At 36.5% G+C, this 8,484-nt stretch overlaps 1 non-coding gene and 1 pseudogene across 1 annotated transcript; one reads left to right on the top strand and one right to left on the bottom strand.

Annotated features, from left to right (window-relative positions):
* Positions 1-1,694: 1,694 nt before the first annotated feature.
* LOC111725841 lies at positions 1,695-1,820 on the bottom strand. Its single transcript, XR_002773802.1, has one exon. It is a non-coding gene; the product is annotated as a small nucleolar RNA SNORA51 (small nucleolar RNA).
* Positions 1,821-2,138: 318 nt separating this feature from the next.
* Positions 2,139-2,280, top strand: LOC111725839 (annotated as a pseudogene).
* Positions 2,281-8,484: the final 6,204 nt, after the last annotated feature.

Raw genomic sequence — 8,484 nt, 5'->3', positions numbered from 1 at the left:
TATAAGTGGAGGGTAAAATGGTGACTACTAGAGGCTGGGAAGAGTCGATGATAAAGAGAGGGTGGTTGCAGATATAAAATAACCATTAGGAGAGATAAATCCTGCTGTTCTGTAGCACTGGAAGGTGACTATAGCTAACAATGTATTACATATTTTCATATAGGTAGAAGAGAGGACTTTAAATGTTCCCAACACAAAGGAATGATAAATGTTTAAGATGATGGATATGTAAATTACTGTGATTTGATCTTTGCACATAGTTTACATTTATCAAAATACAATGCTATACCCCATAGATATGTGCCATTATCATGTGTCCATTAATAATAATAATAAAAATAAAACAAAAAGCCAGAACCTCAAAGTGTATGATCATGTTTTTCCCTATTTCTGTAATATTGTTATTTCACGACACTTTGTTACATTTGTAGCATTTTGTTACATTTGCTTTGTCCTTTTTTCTTGCTCCCTATTTTTCCTAGAACCTATCCCTATTACTTTAGGATACATTTCCTGAGTCTGAGGACATCATCCTGCACAATTATAGTATTTTATCACACCTAAGAAATTAACCGTACTTGCACAATGTCATTTAATAAATCCAAAATGTCTTAATTGCTCCCCCCCAAATATTTTTTTCTATCTCTTTTCTAAGACTTCTCAGTAGAGAAATAAATCATTGTGGGAGGGGACACCTTCATCTTGGTGATACTCTTATGTTGACTGAATGAAATTTCTCTCTTTTACTTCTTTTAGATGATAGTCTTTTCATCTCATTTCTGCAAAGGGTTATGACAAAGTCAAAAATAAGGCAGCCGTGATGTGAGCAGTGAGTCACCTTTTGTGCAGGAATATTGCCTGTGTTGTTCTACGTAGAGAAACCCAAAGAACTGATGCACAGTGCCTGTCCTCTGACTGTGTAATGGGGAAAAAGGATCTGATTTTTGTTCCATTCTGAGTGCTCTGGGAATATCTAACCACTTATTTTAGATTTACCTTGATATAACAAATTCATTCTACAATTCCTCTCCACAGAGTTTGAATCTCATCAAACTGCCAACCATAACCATTTTATGTCCTGAGGCACTTTGGGTATTTGCTGCATCCTTCTTCATATAAATTGAATAATACGCAATTTAACACCTCATTGCTGACTGCAATGTCTTTAAAGCTTATACTATTTTTAAAAATTTGTTTTTGTATTTCAGTTTTTACATTTGAAGGTGTCAGTGTCCCCCATTTCTTTCTTTTTAGAAATATCTGTGCATTTTCCATTTGGTAGAATACTTCTTTGACACCAAGAGAATGTTATTGATTCTTTTATGATGTGTGAATTATACTTTTCAAAGCCTTTTAAACAGATTTTTAAACTAAAAAACAATGAATAAGAATTGCTAATTTTAGCATGGGATCATTTGGAGAAATGTCAAAGGTTAATTTGCAGGGGAAATTAATGGTGAGACTACTGGACTGTGAAAATAAAAGAAGACAATTCGACTGGGTTAAATAGTCAAGTATGACCTTATAGAATAGCCTGTCAATTTGGCAGTGAAAAGACAGACCAGTGACCTACACTGGATATTTTTCTATCTTCTTAAGATTAATGGAATCAAACTATAATTTTCCTAAGAACCATCCTTCTTCAACTTCAGGGCAAGTATGTGTTTTCTTTCTTTCATTCTTTTTTTCTTCCCTCATATTCCCCTAGTCAAAATACAGACTACACTCAGGGTTGGGCTGGAGTGTCTATGGGTTTTACCTGTTTCCTCTTTCTATACAGTCAGTATATGAACATAGCCTGCAGGGAGAACTAGGGAGCCGGCAAGTTTGTGATTTCTAAGTGGGCCTAGTGCAGCAACTGAGCCTAAAATTGAATTTTATATACAATTCAATTGTATGTGTGTGTGTGTGTGTGTGTGTATATATATATTATTGTTGGGGGTTCATTGATGGTACACAGAACCAGGTTACATTGATTGCTTTTGTTAGAAAAGAACCATCTTATATTTGTGTCCACCCCAAAAGGATTTTATATTTTAAGTCTAGAAATTAAATTAACTTCGAATCTCTTAAAAGAAACAAATAACAAATATAACTTGAAACATAATGGTGTACATTATATTCTAATAGAGTATTATACACGTACCAGGCAGGAAAGATACTATAATCATAAAGGTGGTTTTCCGAGGGCAAGGGGGTACAGGCCCCTGTGGTTTCCCCAAATGTGGGAAACACTACTCTATAATCTCTGGTAGTGGGGACTGCATTTGCACTTTCCTGTTTTTTTTTTTTTAATGTATAAAAGACAAAGTTTAATATAAATGTATATACAAATATAATGAAACTAATACACTTTTGCAAATATATGAAAGTCAACGTATATTGTAATTGCTTATTCTTTAGTGCTGTGTTAGATACACAAATAAAATTTCATCTTTTAAAGCATTCATTAATTTTAATACTAAAATTCCATTAAGTACTACTAGAAAAAAGTATCTAGGGGAGACGGAAAAGCATGTGGAAAGGTACTTCACATTTCAAAAGATCCCCTCAAGACTATGACTTGTCTTGTTATTCATGAGTTTTGGATTTTGTAAGCCAGACGGCATCCAACTTCCTGTTTAAAACTGTGTATACTATGCCACAACCTTTTAGGGAGATGTCTTTTTTTTCCTGATTAATATGATTAGGTAACATTGTTTGCATTTGTAATTCTTATCCTGCAGCATCAGCTCCTGAGGGACTTCACACCGTTAATAGAAATATGTAAAGTTTCTTTGAAGAATATAGACTAAAGGCTTTAGAGCTCATTTCCCCCCCCCCCCGTTTTACTTAATAAGCAGTTGTAAAACTTTTTTTCCCTGAATAGTGCCTAAAACCTCTATCATCCCCCTATCCTGCCATTGGCATAATTGGGCACTAAAAGGATGTGAAATATTAGTGTGTAATATACAGTTTGAGATGGTTGCTGGTGGTAGTGGCTACAGCCTAGAACGTTAGGAATGCCTCCCCCAATATCCACGCCCTAGCCGATGGGGGCGCTGCCCAGCGGCTGTGCTTCTTCAGGAAGTCCCTGCTTGCCCGCACATTTCTCCTGCGCACTACAGCGCCAAGTGCTCTGCCTTTGCTGGAATGCGTCTTCTGCAGGCTCACTGCGGAGTTTGAAGGAGAAAACGTCCCTCTGTGCCATGACGGGCTTTCATGACCATAATCTTTTGCTGTCAGAGGTGAAATATCCAGGCCGCAGAGGTAGCAGGTTTTGCTGTGACTGCCACTTAGATAGGAAACTAGACCTCCTTGAGCCCTTAGTTTTGTATCTGAATGAAGAAATTCTGGCACTTGCCTATTTATTGCCTTCCTTCTTTTGACTTGACATCATGTAGTAAACCACAGTCTCTCTCTGGTAATGTTGCCAAAAGCCTGCTCAATAAGGTTTCTCAGGTGGTACATTATTTTATTTACATTGCGAGACGAGTGTTCTCTCTATCCGTGCACCAATCTCACTTTGTGTTAAAGATGGGAACCTTTGCTTTCTCTAATAATAGGTTTTAAATCAGGAGGAAGAGAACTTTAACTCAGTTGGCGTGGAGGGCAGAATATATGGTGCAGTGAATAAACAAAGACCTAGAAGCTTTTGTCAGCCTAAAATACTCCCTGTGATTGTTTTTGATAAAATAATAATAATTACAGTGATGGCTGACGCTTGCTACTGAAAACCTGTAATTTCTAACAGCTGCGGCTCGGCCATGACAGCTACCAGCACATACAAAGTGAAACGCACGTTTCCCTGAATTGAGATTGCCCATATACGTAAATTCCCCACTCACTGTACCTGTTTGTTTTATTAGCAGTTCACCTGAAACACCATAAAGCTTTATGTTTTCAAAAACTTTTGTCTTATGAGCTCTTAAGAGATTTTAAAGTCCATGAATTCTTTTAAATAAATAATAGTCCTAATCAGTATAGAGGTTATTACATAGTTATTATATGCCATGGTTCAACTCACACAGATACTGAAAACCTAATATAACTAAAATTATTTAATAGGCAGAAATTTGTTCTTTTCCCCAGCGTCAGCACCATCCAGGGACTCTATGGTAAGAGAGGGATTATATATATATATATGCGATATTCATAGTAATCAAGCAGGGCTGGGGAACCTGCAGCTTTATGATTTCAAGATTTTTTTTTTTAAGCACCAAACAAGGTGAGAAAGGTTTTATCTTTCTCTGCTGCATTACTTTTAATAAAAGGATTTATTCTATAAAATTTGGATTCAGTCAAAAGACTGCATTTAAGGACCTAGAAGGCCACAGTTTCCCCACCGCTGATTGGCACTTACATTACATTGACCCACAGGGAAGAAAATCCTCTGCACTTCTCTGTTTATTTCAATATTTTGACAGATGTTATGTCATTTAACTCTGTTTGCTAAATAAATATCTACTATGTATAAGAAACACACTGCACTTGGTACTTGGAGGAAAAAATGAATCAGGCACCTGCCATAAAGAAATTCCAATTTATTATTGGAATTCCAATTTAATTCCAATTTAGTATTTAGACATAACTTAATTATAAGTTTTTGAAAAAAATACTTTAAGACCGGAATAAACATATACCTATAGATATTTAGAGGTGACAATTTATCTTTCGATGGGACAGAAAAATCTTCAAAAGAAAGAGGTCAAGACTATTGTGGCTATCACCAAATTTAGCTTAAAGAAAGAAATGTGTTTTGTTTATATATTACTTTCCTGCAACCAAGTGGAATTTGAGGGTCAGTGTGGGGAGAGGGCTTGCATGGAAGGAGAGTGATATTTCTTAGAATTAGAAGATATTTAGGACAGATAAGCCCATGGATTACTATTATAGGCATAGTAGTTAGCTGAGTTTTGATTTCAAAAAGAAGAAAGAAGGAAGGAGGGAAGAAATTTTAGACCAAGGGAAGGGCAGGAATGAGAGTGTGGACATTAGAAGATTCAAATTGCACAAAGCAGACATTATTCACTTTGGCTGGGAGATAGTGTGGATATTCCATATACCTCTATTTAGGGCAGAATCAGTACTGGGGATAAGTAAACTTGTATTAGAATGTGATTATGTTCCTTTAAATCCTATTATTTTTTCATCATTATATATTTAAATGTAAAATTATATGTCAATCAACAAAATGAACAAAATTATTCCTAAGTTGGTGTGAAATCATAAATATGTTTGAAAACAATACTTCATGCTGATTTTTCATAAACCATTTGATATCCCTTCACAGCTTGGATGAAGCTGCTTTGCTCAACAGGGAAGTAGAAAAAATACACAATGCTGTGGCCTCTGGTCCTGAAATAAAAATAGTGGTTTGATTAAATGCCAGTTGGTTGTAAATGATAACCCACATAAACAGTGGGAAATCATTATGCTTAAGAGTGAATTCTAATTTAATTTTATGGCCTTTGGAAAAAAGTCCCCTAGGCTAGTCAGCAGAAGCCAAGGAATGGTGACTAAGCTGAGTGTTGAAGGGATTGAAATTCTGTTAGGCCAGCCCTGAGGTTACCTACCCCTGCGGTGGTCAACTGTCTGCCTAGATTCTTCTCCTGTTCTTCAGATGGGGTCATTTTATTGTTTGGTCACTAATGCATGGCTCCTAAACTCATATAAATGCCATACTACCAAATTCTTGCATTTGATGTCCATGTGTTTCAGTTATCTATTTTAATGATGTATTTAAAAATCCCCCCAAACCTTAGTACTTTAAAACAACCACCATTTACATTATAGCTACAGTTTTATGTGTCAGGATTCCATTCTGGCTTGGTTGGGTAATTCTTCAGCTAAATAAGGTGTCATCTGGGATCCCTTGGTAATATCCAGCTGGTATCTGGGCAAGCCTGAAGTAAATAAGATAGCTCTATTCCTAAGTCTGGTGTTTTGACGGTAATAGCTGGAAATCTGGGCTCACCTGAGATCCCCTCTCTCTTCAAGTAGTTGTAGGACATCTTCATGTTGTCTCTCCAGCATGGTTGTCAAACTTCTTAGATGAAGGCTCAGGTCTTCAAGAGACCAGAGTGCAATCTGCCAGTTTTTTTAAAGTAAGTAAGAGTTGGAATAACATCACTTTTCCTCTACACATTTGTCTAAATAGTCACAGGCCAGCTCAGATTTGAGGGGAAAACAAATAGACTTCACTCTGCGATGAGAAAGATATTTAACTATTTGTGGTTCTCTTCAGTCTGCCATATCATATGCAAAACAGAATATTTCAGATAAATGAGTCATGGGAAAAACCAGAATTGTGAATATACATTCACAATTAGATATGGTGTGGATAAAGAGTTATTCTTATTGGCAAACTAATTTCTTCACTTTATGTAATCCCAGTGAATAGGTGCTATCTAGGGTAAATTGCTAGGTAAGAGAGCTTTATGGATCTCTATGAAAATTTGATGTACAGATCTGATATCTAGTGAGTGCCTTGGCCTTTATCCTTTTTGTAACAACTTGGATTGTGCTTATCTTCTAAGGTTGTTCTTCCTCAAGTTTTTGATCAGTGTTCATGTTCTGGCTTTCCTCAAATACTGAACTTACATAGCTTGTTTGTTGGATGTTGCAGAAATGTATCCCAGGCAACAGATGCAATACACCCTGTTGTCTTGGCAGCACACATACTTTAAACCACACTGCTGCTCCTATCCCTGTTAAAATAGTCTATTTTGGCACTGACTGACAGTAAGTGCAATAACATGTAAAGACGCTCTGTTGGCATTGATTTGGCTTTGCAGACAGAGAAGACAAAGAGATATTACTTTTCAGTGTTTTGTGCTTGAGTTTTCGATCTCATCTGATCTGCACAAGGCCTCATAGAAAGATGAAAGTTGTATTGCACAGGCATCTGGAGCAGTCTGGAGCTAGTCTTTCTAGCTGAAAGTCATATGTATGAGAATGATTTAGGGAAAATTAGCATAACATTTGAATGGTGTCAATATAGGTGTCATCTTGGTTGACTACTAGAATATGTCACATAGCAACACACTCACACTTATTAAAGAAAGAAAATGTACATAGATATGGGGTAAGAGCAGAAAACAGCATAGGGCATTTGTCAGGCAGCCATAATATGACTGAATTTATTCAAATATTTATAAGACCCACCAAAATTTGCTTTTAAGTATTTCAGAATGTTTTGAATCAGAAGATGAAAGATAAAATAAGAAAGAAAAGGTGTTTTCTATCACTTATTTTGGATTACTTTTATTGCTTCTGTACTTCAACTCAATAAGCATTTATTAACTTATTCCTGTTCGTGCATGTTTCTCTGTATTCACACATTCAGTAGGATTTATTGAATACCCACATTGCTAGGCATGTAGGCTTGCCAAGAAGACAAGCAGGTACCATTCTAGCCTTTAAGAAGGTTCTAGACTTTTTCAGGAGATAAATAAAAAAATAAAAAACATTAAATTTAGCCACAATTGAGATAAATGTCTTTAAATGAGGCTAGAGGGGGAAAAAAACTCAGAATTTTGAGACTTTTGCCTGAGGAGTTTAATCTCTTACTCATTCTATGCCCGGTTGCTCCTTTTTAGGCCCTGATCTGAGTATCTCTTCATAAGCAGCAAATTGGGGACCCACTTTCCTGAATGTTGTCACTCAGTTCTCTTCCACACCTTCATGTTTTCTCTATTCTATTAATATGTGTGTGCTGGGGGGAGGCTGGAAGATAGTGTAGGGCAAGGTTGTATGGGCCTGGGGTAGGAGAGATGCACCATACCTCTGTCTACATTCTAGTGTTCAGAATTCAGTCACATGATCATAATGCCTCCTAGGGAGATCAGAAAATATTTAGTTGGTGCCTCAGAGGAAGAGGGAGGATATTAAATGGTCTCTGTCAAATGCTTCTGAATGAAAAGAACAGGACTTTAAGATATAAAGGGTAGAGGAAAAGAGTGTAAGACACAATATCACCACAAAGTTTGCAGTTTTGTTAGTGAACTATATAAATGAGATATTTCAATAATAATAATACAATGCAATTTGTATTTGAGTGAAAACTAAAGCATTACAGGAAGGATCTTTTGCTGTCATTGAATCTAATTCCTTCCTGTATATAAAGAATTGAAATCCAAGTTAAAGTAGTTACTAAAACAATACGGCTAGTTAGTGTCACAGGTGGGTCACTTACTTGACAGAGAAGTTTGTAAGGCTCAGTGCTTATGCTCACCCTTACCTACATAATTGATTCCTATTTTCTGTCTCATCAGATAAGCCAACACTTGCAGTTCATGGGGCTTGTTGCCAGTGCTGAACTTCCTTTGGAGGAATACAATTAAAGGGGCTTTGATCCACAGTCAAATCATTGCCCACAACTGGCAATAACTATTCACCAGAGATACCCAAGCTAAAAAAGCCCATGCATGAAGTCTGACCTTGCTTAATTGGTTTGGTGGGATAGAGCCAAAACTCTTCCAGAGACAGCTAAACGTGATCCAT

This window comes from Otolemur garnettii, unplaced genomic scaffold (assembly GCF_000181295.1).
Source record: "Otolemur garnettii isolate 467f Iridium unplaced genomic scaffold, OtoGar3 scaffold00048, whole genome shotgun sequence".
NCBI lineage: Eukaryota > Metazoa > Chordata > Mammalia > Primates > Galagidae > Otolemur > Otolemur garnettii.
This window is presented reverse-complemented; position numbering and strand designations above follow the sequence as displayed.